The sequence below is a fragment of the Schistocerca gregaria genome, chromosome 7, assembly GCF_023897955.1.
Source record: "Schistocerca gregaria isolate iqSchGreg1 chromosome 7, iqSchGreg1.2, whole genome shotgun sequence".
Lineage (NCBI taxonomy): Eukaryota > Metazoa > Arthropoda > Insecta > Orthoptera > Acrididae > Schistocerca > Schistocerca gregaria.
Window position 1 is genome coordinate 147,528,777 of NC_064926.1, and position 12,901 is coordinate 147,541,677.

At 45.8% G+C, this 12,901-nt stretch overlaps 1 non-coding gene across 1 annotated transcript; it reads left to right on the plus strand.

Moving 5' to 3' along the window:
• Positions 1-10,968: 10,968 nt before the first annotated feature.
• Trnat-ugu (transfer RNA threonine (anticodon UGU)) lies at positions 10,969-11,043 on the plus strand. The gene has a single exon. It is a non-coding gene; the product is annotated as a tRNA-Thr (tRNA).
• Positions 11,044-12,901: the final 1,858 nt, after the last annotated feature.

Sequence of the window (12,901 nt, forward strand, 5' to 3'; positions counted from 1 at the left end):
AAAATTAATCATAGGTGATTTTAATGCGAAGATAGGGAAGGAGGAAGCATTCCGGCCTACAATTGGGAAAGAAAGTTTGCATAACATATGGAATGATAATGGCACAAGGGTGGATAATTTTGCTGTTTCAAAAGACATTATTGTTGAGAGCACATATTTCAGAAGGAAGGACAGTCATAAAGCAACTTGGGTCTCTCCGGATAGACACACCTGAAACCAAATTGATCATGTTCTTGTAGATCAAAGATGGCACACTACTATAGAAAATGTTAGGACTTTCAGGGGAGCAGACTGCGATTCGATCATTGTCTTGTAGTTTCCAAAGTTCACCAACGGCTGTCTACAGCAACATCAAGGTGTCACAATGCAGAACTTGTTAAGTTCGACACTGACAAGCTAAATGGTGAAAACTTTAGAAGAAGGTACATGATTGAAGTTTCAAATAGGTTTGATGCTCTCAGGACACATGAAGATCAAGACGAGGATGTAAATAAACAGTAGATCACTGTGAGGAATAATACCAAAGAGACAGCGAAAGTCACAATAGGTACAATTAAGAAGAACAGGAGGAAACCGTGGTTTGATGAGAAATGCAAGAAAGTGGCAGAGGAACGGAGAAAAGCGCTATTGGATTGGGATAGAATGGGAGACAGAAAACGAGAGGAGGGAAGTTGGTCGCAGGTTATGGGCAAAGAAGAGGGATTATTTGAACAATCAAATTACAAAAATGGAAACAAACAGTAAAACAAAAAACATTGGGGAACTTTACCTAGACATAAATGGGTGTAGGAAGGGCTTCAAGGCTAGGACAAATGCACTTCAAGGGGATGCTGGGGGAATTCTGACAGACCCCAGTGCTATATTAAGTAAATGGAGGGCGTATTTTGAGCATCTATTACATGTACACCAGGAAGCAGGAAATGAGCAGGCGTGCGAAGTACATACAGCAGAACACCAGACACCTGAGCCAACGTTAAAGGAAGTAAGAGATGCAATCAACAAATTGAAAACCCATAAAGCACCAGGATCAGATTGCATAACTGCAGAATTACTTCAAAATGGGGGACAGAAATTGGTGGAAGTAGTTAACAAAGTGATAACAACTCAGAGATGATACCTGAAGAGTGGCAGGAGTCAATTCTGACCCCAATTTTTAAGAAAGGTGACAAAATGGATTGTAGTAATTATAGAGGGATATCGCTATTATGAGTATGTTCCAAAATTTTCTCGAATATTCTTCTAACCTGGCTTACACCATATGCAGATGAAATTGTGGGTGACTACCAAGCCGGCTTTCGGAGGAACAGATCAACTATAGACTAAATATTCACCCTGCGTCAAATTTTGGAAAAGAAATGGGAATACAATAAACCACTTCATAATCTTATCATAGATTTTACAAAAGAATATGATTCAGAATTGCAGTCAAAATTGCACAGAATTCTTTTGGAACTTGGAATACCAAATAAGTATGTTAGACTTATAGAAGCGAGTTTGCAAAACACAAAAGGTAGAGTACACTTGTGGAAATTGGAGTCAGAAGAACTTGTAATAAAGAACGGACTTAAGCAGGGAGATACCCTGTCCCCGCTACTTTTTATTGTAGTCCTAGAATATATTGTACGAATGGCAGCAGATAATTCAGAGGGTGTGGAGTTAAATGGAAATATTAAGATATAAGGGTATGCAGATGATCTAAACATCATTAGCGATAGGAAAGAATCTGTAACAGGAAATGCGAATGCGTTAATCCAGGCTAATGAAGATGTAGGTCTAAGGATAAGTGAAGACAAAACTACACTCCTGGAAATGGAAAAAAGAACACATTGACACCGGTGTGTCATACCCACCATACTTGCTCCGGACACTGCGAGAGGGCTGTACAAGCAATGATCACACGCACGGCACAGCGGACACACCAGGAACCGCGGTGTTGGCCGTCGAATGGCGCTATCTGCGCAGCATTTGTGCACCGCCGCCGTCAGTGTCAGCCAGTTTGCCGTGGCATACGGAGCTCCATCGCAGTCTTTAACACTGGTAGCATGCCGCGACAGCGTGGACGTGAACCGTATGTGCAGTTGATGGACTTAGAGCGAGGGCGTATAGTGGGCATGCGGGAGGCCGGGTGGACGTACCGCCAAATTGCTCAACACGTGGGGCGTGAGGTCTCCACAGTCCATCGATGTTGTCGCCAGTGGTCGGCGGAAGGTGCACGTGCCCGTCGACCTGGGACCGGACCGCAGCGACGCACAGATGCACGCCAAGACCGTAGGATCCTGTGCAGTGCCGTAGGGGACCGCACCGCCACTTCCCAGCAAATTAGGGACACTGTTGCTCCTGGGGTATCGGCGAGGACCATTCGCAACAGTCTCCATGAAGCTGGGCTACGGTCCCGCACACCGTTAGGCCGTCTTCCGCTCACGCCCCAACATCGTGCAGCCCGCCTCCAGTGGTGTCGCGACAGGCGTGAATGGAGGGACGAATGGAGACGTGTCGTCTTCAGCGATGAGAGTCGCTTCTGCCTTGGTGCCAATGATGGTCGTATGCGTGTTTGGCGCCGTGCAGGTGAGCGCCACAATCAGGACTGCATACGACCGAGGCACACAGGGCCAACACCCGGCATCATGGTGTGGGGAGCGATCTCCTACACTGGCCGTACACCTCTGTTAATCGTCGAGGCGACACTGAATAGTGCACGGTACATCCAAACCGTCATCGAACCCATCGTTCTACCATTCCTAGACCGGCAAGGGAACTTGCTGTTCCAACAGGACAATGCACGTCCGCATGTATCCCGTGCCACCCAACGTGCTCTAGAAGGTGTAAGTCAACTACCCTGGCCAGCAAGATCTCCGGATCTGTCCCCCATTGAGCATGTTTGGGACTGGATAAAGCGTCGTCTCACGCGGTCTGCACGTCCAGCACGAACGCTGGTCCAACTGAGGCGCCAGGTGGAAATGGCATGGCAAGCCGTTCCACAGGACTACATCCAGCATCTCTACGATCGTCTCCATGGGAGAATAGCAGCCTGCATTGCTGCGAAAGGTGGATATACACCGTACTAGTGCCGACATTGTGCATGCTCTGTTGCCTGTGTCTCTGTGCCTGTGGTTCTGTCAGTGTGATCATGTGATGTATCTGACCCCAGGAATGTGTCAATAAAGTTTCCCCTTCCTGGGACAATGAATTCACGGTGTTCTTATTTCAATTTCCAGGAGTATAAGTTCCTGGTTACTACTAGAATGCCAACAGCAGTAGATCAGGAAATGTTAAGAGTTGGAGACATGCAGTTGGAAAAAGTGAACACTTTTAAGTATCTAGGCGTGGACATCACTTCGAGAAATGAGATTGAATCCGAACTGAAGAAGAGATTACGGGCGGGAAATGCGTGCTACTTCTCACTGAATAGATTACTTTCATCACGGATATTGTCCAGGAATTTAAAGATTAGAATATACAAAACTATTATTCTACCAGTTATGCTGTATGGGTGTGAGACTTGGTCTCTCACTGTGCAAAATGAAATGCCGTTTCGAGTATTTGCAAACAAAATTTTGAGGAAAATTTTTAGGAGCAAAAAGGGATGACATTAGCGGAGAGTGGCGAAAACTGCATAACGAAGAGGTTTACGAACTCTATTCAAGCCCTGACATAATCAGTATTATTAAATGATGTATTTTTTTTATAGGCTGCGATGGGCAGGTCAGGTAGCTCGAATGGATGAGGGCAGGGCAGCGCGTAGAGTACTGATAGGGCACCTAGAAGGAAAACGTCCTGTGGGGAGACCGAGGCGTAGATGGGAGGACAATGTGAAAGCTGATTTGAGGAGCCTAGGTATTGAAGGTGAATGGAAGGAAATAGCCCAAGACAGGGGCAGATGGCGAAAATACGTTGCTGCGGTAATGGACTCGAGTCCGTTATGACTAGTAAGTAAGTAAGTAAGTAAGGGGAAAAAAAAACAGACTCTTTTCGTCTCCACTAGTCGTCGCGCGTAAAACGTGTTCACCAGTTTCATTTGAGCGAACTCCAACTGCACTATACGAAAACGAAATTGCAAACACTACCGAAATACCAGAGCAACTGCGCCTTAAAAGGGGCCCACTGTTCACGTATTGAATTGACAGGCTAGTTGTCAAGTTTAACAACCAGCACTACTCGTTGTGACTTCACACTAGTCTTTCAGACCATATTTAACAGCATGGTGCAGGAAGTTATCCACAATATGTCGTTCTGTCTGTCCCCTCAAAGCATTTCATAATATCCTCACTTCAAGATATGCACACATCTCCCTTGTTTCTTTCGGATGCGGTTGAATCTCGACCATTCGAGGTGAGGTTGATCAAACTCTTTACCCTCCATCGTTGAGTTTTGAATTATGTAGACGTTTGCTGTGGATGTTCATTCCAGTGTTCCTTACACTTCTCGGCGCCATCGAAAACATTTATAACCTGAAGATCGACCCAAAGTGGCTTATGTGACTTCAGAGGTATAGCTGATGGATCCTGGAAAGAGCTATTTACGAGTGAGCTTTTATGGGACTCTCCTTTCTTAAGAATTTGCAGAAAATAAATGCGTGGTTAATGTCTGACAGTTATCTCTCAGTATTAGCAAGAGTAACCTACTGCGTATAACAAGGCGAAAATCCCCATTGTTGTACGAGTAAAAAATAAATGCCCAGTCTTTGGAAGCGGTAACTACCGTCAAGTATCTGGGTGTGACTATTCGAAATGATTTTAAATAAAATGGATTACACAAGTGACGGGTGAGGCAAACTCTATATTGCGGTTTATTGGTAGAATCCTGAAGCGATGCAGTCCTTCAACAAAGGAAATTGCTTACAATATGTTATTCGTCCAGTCTTAGAGTACTGTTCTTCTGTATGGGACCCTTGCCAGCTGGGTCTGATTCAAGAGATTGAGAAGGTCCAGACAGGAGGGGCAAGATTCGTGACTGGTACATTTAGCCATCGCTAGAGCGTTACAAATCTCATAGAAAGTTTGAAGTGGGACAGACTTGCAGATAGACGGCGCGCTGAACGGGATTCGCTGCTCACTAAATTCCGGAATCCGATCTTCGCCGAGGATGTAGAGCATATATTATTACCACCAACTTTCAAATCGCACAATGATTACAATTCAAAGATAAGAGACATTAGAGCTCGTACAGAGGCGGTCAGACAGTCGTTTTTCCCTCGCGTGATCCGCGAGGTGGGGGGGAGGAATATGACTTTGGCGCGAATTATGACCTCCGCCACATACCCCTAGCGGAGTATATATGTAGATGTATATGTTCGGCAGCTTTTATCATAAGATCTGGTGGAGAAATATTATAGAGAACAATCAGATACTGAATAGGAGTTGATCTGACAATGTCAACAATGATTCGCATGGGCTCACTCTATTTAATTTTTATGTGCAATGTTTGCCCGTTGAGGAGTAAGGGATGACAGTGTTCAGCAGCTGAGCACACAAGTAAAATTACTCCAAGGTCCACCTCGATAGCTGAGTGGTCAGAGCTGCCGAATGCTGTGGTCCCGGATTCGATTCCCGGCTGGGTGGGAGATTGTCTCCGCTCAGAGACTGGGTGTTCTGTTGTCTTCATCATCATATCATCCCCATCGACCCGCAAGTCGCCGAAGTGGTGTGAAGTGAAAAGATTTGCACCAGGCGGCTGGTCTACACGACGGGAGGCCCTAGCCACACGACATTTCATTTCATTACTCCAAGGCGTAGCTATCTGCGTTTGCTTCCCAGTTGTTTCTCGCTATTGTATGGGATAAATTTACTCTTCAACCAAGCTTCTTTGTAGATTAAATGATAGGTTCGACCGAGGGTGAACCATATAGTTTGCGATTCTTTGGTGGCTGCCCTTCCATGCCCGGCCGTTGGCTGCTCGCTGCTACTGACCGGCTATTGAGTCCACTGATTGTTTGTCGTTCAGCTGCAGCTGTGCTTATAATTTCTTATTCCAGCATGCTGATTCCGCGTGAACTCTTGAGTGTTAGAATTAAATATGAACGATGTAGCCAGACCGTCATACGGTAAACGAAACATGTCGGCGTCACGATGTTTTACAGCCTCCTCAGCTTAAGCTGACAAATTGAGACGTAGGGTTTAAGGATTAGTCAGGGCCGTTTCTGCCATTAGGCAAGCAAGGTAAGACTGCCGTCGAGGGCAGGATAATTTTAGGGGCGGCAAAGGCGAACAAAATTAATTTCATATGAAATAGCGAAAAAATTGCGGAAAAGAGGAGAAAAAATGAAAAAGAGGGAGAATTAAAACAGTGAATTGCTTTCAAAAGCCTACGGAACAGATACTTAATAAGACTTTACTTACTTTGGCAAAAGTTAACACATTGTCTCTACCGACCTCAAAACTACGTCATTCTAAAAATATGTCAATTAAAACAGAACCGAAATAACACCACAATTATCCAGATGACGCAGTTTGATGCTCGGCATGTTTCCCAGAACTATGGCATAATTTCTAAATTCAGGCAAGAATTCATTCGCACCAGTAAATAGTTCCACATCTGTATTAGGCCATTATGTTGCTGTTAAATAAAACAAGTAATTGATGCCAAATCTGGTTGTGCTGTTATATTCCGACGAGATCTAGTTTAATATTCAGCACGTACCTCCTGTTTCTTCTTCTTCTTGTTCTTCTTCCTCTTCTTCGCGGATGGATCACTTAGGACCACGCATAATCAACATTTGTTGGCCTTCATTTTCGCCCTCTATTCCTTTATAAGCAAAGAATGGGCTAGCTTTCGTTGCGTAGACCACGTATGTTGGTTAGTTTTTCTCTCTTTTTCCTCAAAACCACGTGTGTTTGTGAGTTTTCTGATTTCCTTTCTGTCATGTAGATTTGGAGACCCTAATTCTCTCAGGTCTTTTCCCGTCTGTTTGTACCAGTTTAGTTTTGTAGTTTTGTTCTTTAATAACGTATGGATTTTGTGCGTTAACCTGTTTGAGTCCATTCTTTCTAAATGCCCCGTGAATTGGATTCTTGTCTTGCGCATTGTGTCTATTACTTTGGAGATATTTTTATATATTTCCGCATTGGGTTTTGGATAATGCACACCATCTTTAGTTCTTGGTCCTAAAATTTTCCTAATTATTTTACGTTCTTTCACTTCTAATTCCCCTTTTAGTGTTCTGTGTTCGTTTAGTGTCTCAGATGCGTAGAGAGCTTCGGGTTTAATTACTGTTGTGTAGTGTCGTATTTTGCAGTTCCACGAGAGACTATTTTGTTGTAAATGTTTTTTGTTAACTGAAGCGCCGTCTCCATTTTCTGTACTCTTGATCTGACAGATTTTTTTTTCATTACAGCTTTCTACAATCCATTCACCTACATGGTTAAATTCTTTTACTCGAGAACTAGAATTTTGGGAGAACAAAAAATTAAAAAATGAGCACATTTATTATCTTCGATCAGTTTTAAAGCAATTGAGGACTAAGAATGAAAGCAGAATTGTCCCCAGAAAATGCGGACGTCTGGTCACCTTAGTTTAATGATTAAAGGTATAATAGGAATTTTGCATTGTTACGCCGTTGGACGTCGGTGTTGTTGTTGTTGTTGTTGGTGGTGGTGGTGGGGATATCGGGAAGATCTATGGTGGAAAAAAAAGGAAGAGCGGGCGTCATTTTTCAGTTCTCGCCTAGTGTGGCGAAACACTTAGCAACGGTTATGGAATTAGTGAATGAATTGGATGCGCAGGAAGTTGTATGTCCCTCAGTTCAACGCATGCGATTGGGCAGACAGGCTTACTAGAAACAGCACTTCGCCCCGGCTGACAATCACATTGGCGTACGCTCTGTGAGGTGGACTGGAACAAGCCAGTTCGAGCCAGCTGTCGCTCCGCTCCAGTGTCTGTGCGGGCGGCATTCAGTCGGTACGTGCTAAGTCGCTCGTAATCTTGCGTGGCCCCGTGTCAGCTGCACAATTTTCGCGAGCGGTACACGAGCCCTCATTGCGGAGGACGAGCGCCCTGCGCGGCGGTCGTGAATCGTGCCCGGGCGATCGCGTTACGCAAGCGCCGGCGGCAGCTTTGTTTCAATTTATTTCGGCCGGCGGCTACAAATTCAGCGCCGGAGCGAATAATATGTAAATGCGCGCATCAGTCAGGGCCGCGCCGCGCCACGGGGCGCCATATGCGTTCTGCCTGTTCCCACTCTGCGCCTCTCACCCTCTCCCACCTCCACCCCTCCCCCTCCCCCAGCCCTCAGCCTCTCATATCAACTCGCAGCTGTCACCCGCGGCACGCCTCAGACAGCTCCCGGGGCCCGACGTGCGTTTTATATAACCTGCAGCAGCAGCTCGCCGATCTGCGAACCTGGCCCAAATACGAAGCGAGGTTCGATTTACAAGAAAACTCCTATACATCGGTTTTATACGTTTCTGGGTATTGGTCGGAAGTTTAAAAATGGATCTGCTGTGCAGTCATCAGCCCGAGGAGTCGTTTCAAGGAACTCTCCACGCAAGTCTGTCCTGTGGTAGCCTCTTTTTTTTTCCACCTCCGAAGGGGGCGTGCTGGAAGCAGCTGCGTACGCCGCTCTTCAGCCTACAGAATTTGTTTTAAAAAAAAATGAAGATAATAAATAATAAAAGCAGGCGATAAAATCGGTGACTTAAATGGTAAAATGGCGGAAAATTGTGGCACTTCAAACCTAAAACAAAGGGTTGGTGATGCTAATAAAATACATGGGAAGCAGACAGGTAAAATAATACACAGACAATTAAAAAACACTGTGAGACTCTGCTTTCTGTTCGCAAGAGATATGAAACTCACACGCAGCGACAGCATGATTTCCGTTCGGAACACTTTGGCGAGACGCACGGCACTGAACACACACATGAACCACTTGAACACTGCACTAAAAAGTGAGCACAAATATGACACACCACAGCCGAGGGCAGACGGGGGTGGGGGTGGGGGGGAACCAGGACAGATGATGGGAAAGAATAAGGGGGAAGGAGAGGAAAAGCGAAGTGGGGGGGAGGGGGAAGGAGGCGACGGAGTGCGAAGACTCAAAAGAGGTGCGGGGGGGGGGGCGGTGAGTAGACGTGAGAGGGGAAAGGCAGAGGAGGGTAATTCAAAAGGACTCGGTGGGGGGGGGGAGGAGAGGGAGGCAGAGAGAGGGTAGGCAGGGGGAAAAACAAGATGGAAAGGTGGGAAGAGGGAGCCTGGGGAAAGGACAGAGGAAAGGAGGGGGAGATTAGGATCAGGTGGAAGCCTCATCGCCTTGCAACTTACATCCATTTGAACATGCTTACCGTTTTCATGTCGGCATAGCTATTCCAACCGACGTCCATCAGAACCTTGTTACTGGTTTTGTTGTCACTTTTGTAACTCGACTACTACGAAGCGCGTTCAATAAGTAATGCAACGCTTTTTCTTCTCGGATAATTTCGGATGAAAAATGCGGAATTTATTGCGTGAAGTCGTGAAATATTCCCGTTTCAGCCCCTATAGTTCCGTGAAGTTCCGACAGGTTGCGGCGCTATACTTAGCCCTTAAAATGGCGACTGCAACGGAGATATGTTCCAAGCAGAGACCTGTCATTGAATTTCTTTTGGCGGGAAAACTAGAGGATCGCAGATACTCATAGGCGGAGACCTGGCCGTGAACAAAAGCACGGTGAGTCGTTCGGCGAGGCATCTGTTGTCATCGCAACACTGTCGCGCAAACGTGTCCGATCTCTAGCGTTCCGGCCGGCTGCACACAGCTGTGACTCCTGCAATGTTGGAGCGTGCGTACACTCTCATTCGAAGTGATCGACGCATCAGAATCAAATACCTCACTGCACAACTAGACGTCTCTTTCAGTACTAACACAGTCGTCCGCCAGTTGGAATTCCCATAAGTGTGTGCCAGTTGGGCACCACTTTTAACCGGAAACAAAACGGAGTTTCATGGAGTGATGGCACACCCCCTCTACTCCGCAATTGCTACGGTCGCAGGTTCGAATCCTGCCTAGGGCATGGATGTGTGTGATGTCCTTAGGTTAGTTAGGTTTAAGTAGTTCTAAGTTCTAGGGGACTAATAACCACAGCAGTTGAGTCCCATAGTGCTCAGAGCCATTTGAACCATCTACTCCGCAGAAAAATTCCAAAGCCGGACGCTTAGCCAATAAGGTCATAGCGACGGGTCTTCTGGGAGTCTGAAGAGGTTATTATGTTTGATATCCTCCCTCATGGTGCAATGATCTAGTGCGTAGTGTATTGTGCTACCTTCAAGAAAGAGAACAAACGCACCAGAATCAAATACCTCACTGCACAACTAGACATCTCTTTCGGTACTAACACAGTCGTCCGCCAGTTGGAATTCCCAAAAGTGTGTGCCAGTTGGGCACCACTTTTAACCGGAAACAAAACGGAGTTTCATGGAGCGATGGCACACCCCCTCTACTCCGCAGAAAAATTCCAAAGCCGGACGCTTAACCAATAAGGTCATAGCGACGGTCTTCTGGGAGTCTGAAGAGGTTATTATGTTTGATATCCTCCCTCATGGTGCAATGATCTAGTGCGTAGTGTATTGTGCTACCTTCAAGAAAGAGAACAAACGACTTCAGCGTCTTCTTCATCACAAAAATGCAAACGAACTTCTCGTTCTCCAGGACAATAAAAGGCCCCACATAAATCTGCAAACTTCATTGGATGGTTCTCCCTCATCTTCCCTACAAACCGGGTCTCACACTACCGACTTCCATCTGTTTCTTATATGGATATGTCCGAATGAACAGACACCATATCATTTAAATATATAGTTCTGGCAACACCAGCCATAACCTCCTTCTCATGTGCGAATGCACACATATTCCCCGAACTCTTATGGGACTTGGTAAGAATGTCTTCCACGAGTAATGCGTGTGTTGGGGTGGGACACTACGAACGTAGTGTGTGGACATACAAGATGAGAATAGCGCGAGATAGCGCGAGATAGTCCCTGCAGTCGCGCTATCCTCTGTGCCCTCGGTGGCTCAGATGGATAGAGCGCCTGCCATGTAAGCAGGAGATCTCGGGTTCGAGTCCCGGTCGGGGCACACATGTTCACCTGCCCCGTTGATATATATCAACGCCCTTTAGCACCTGAAGGTATTGATATAATTCTTAATTCCATCTGTTTCGTCCAGTGAAGTATGCTCCCTGCGGGAAGCAGTACGTGGATGATGGTGAGGTTATTGGTGCAGCAAGAAGTTGGCTCCAATGTCGACCAGTAGAGCGGTACCATGACGGCATACAGGTCCTCCCATTAAATCGAGGCAATACCGTCGCCATTGAACGAAGATTATGTTGAAAAAAAAAAAAAAAAAAAAAAAAAAAAAAAAAAAAAAAAAAAACAGGGTATAATGGCTGAAAGAGTGAGGAATAATATGGCACGTTGGATCCTGAATAAATCAACTTGCTTTCAGAAGAATAGTGTAGTATTACTTATTAAAATCCCCTCTTATTAATTCGGCCCAGACATCCGCGGTAGCAGAAAACCTCTACAGTTGATTGAGGTAGCCCTTGCACGCTATGACTGTTAAACACTTTTATGACAGGGTGCACTAAAATAGAAGCGTGGCAGCGCAGTAAGAAATAACAAATGGCTTCTATTAAGAATATGTTGTGAATGGTATGAGTATTTAACTTTGATACCGTTTGATGCTTGGCACTTATTGTCCTAAACGTAATACAGTGAAATCTAAATAGCTTTGCTGTATCTTTGCAGTCTATTATATCCTCCTTCTAACTGAATGTAATGTTGCCGACACTCTGGGTTGGTTGAAGTTCTCAATAAACAGCAACTGTGAAGGTAGTCTTCAGAGTACCGTACTGAGCGGGACGCGGGCACTTACTGAAGTAACCTAATTGCTAGTGTTGTTTAGTGCGTGTGTCTGCGGCGCATAGTGTTTAGAGCCAGTCGGCTGAAGATTATCCATGGCCACCCAGTCCTACAAGGTGGGAACAATGTGGCCCAGAACTGACAGAATTCCTTATTGTCCGCCCAATCTGTCGAAAGCTGTATTTGTGATACGGTCTTGTGGGATCAAACTGCTGAGGTCATCGGTCCCTAAGCTTACACACTATTTAATCTGACTTAAACTAACTTACGCTAGTTACGACACACCCACCCACACACACCCATGCCCGAGGGAGTACTCGAACCTCCGGTGGGCGGGAGGGGGGGGGGAGACCCCTTTGAACGCGCGGCCCGGAAGCTGTATACGTCGTGCTGTGAGGGAAGTGGGTGCAGAAGCAGGAAGAGGTTGCTGCCCAGAACTGAGAGACACCAGGCAATTCGTCGTGCCTCTGTGGTGGCGGCCTCTCACGGTATTTGCTGTGTACTACTTATTTGATATAATTAAGCCTTGGTCTCCATCTACAGTTTTAACCTTCTCATCCACACTTCCCTCTATTATGAACTAAATTAACAATTCTTTGACAACTGAATATGTGTTTCCTGTGTTTCTACCCTCGCTATTAGTCAAGCTGTGCCATAAAGTCTTTTTCTTCCCCATTCGATTAGTATGGTTCAAATGGCTCTGAGCACTATGGGACTCAACAGCTGTGGTCATTAGTCCCCTAGAACTTAGAACTACTTAAACCTAACTAACCTAAGGACATCACACACATCCATGCCCGAGGCAGGATTCGAACCTGCGACCGTAGCAGTCCCACGGTTCCGGACTGCGCGCCTAGAACCGCGAGACCACCGCGGCCGGCCCATTCGATTAGTACTTCTTCTTTAAGCACACTGGACAAACAATTAGTCACCTGGAGGATTCTTCACACTTACACTGTGTAACTCCGCCTATAGCGTTCAGAGCGGCTTCAGTTCGGTGAGACAGTGTGTCTCCAAGTTTCTCCAGGTATGCAATATTCAGCTGAAGCTATTAAATGACGATTAGATCTAAT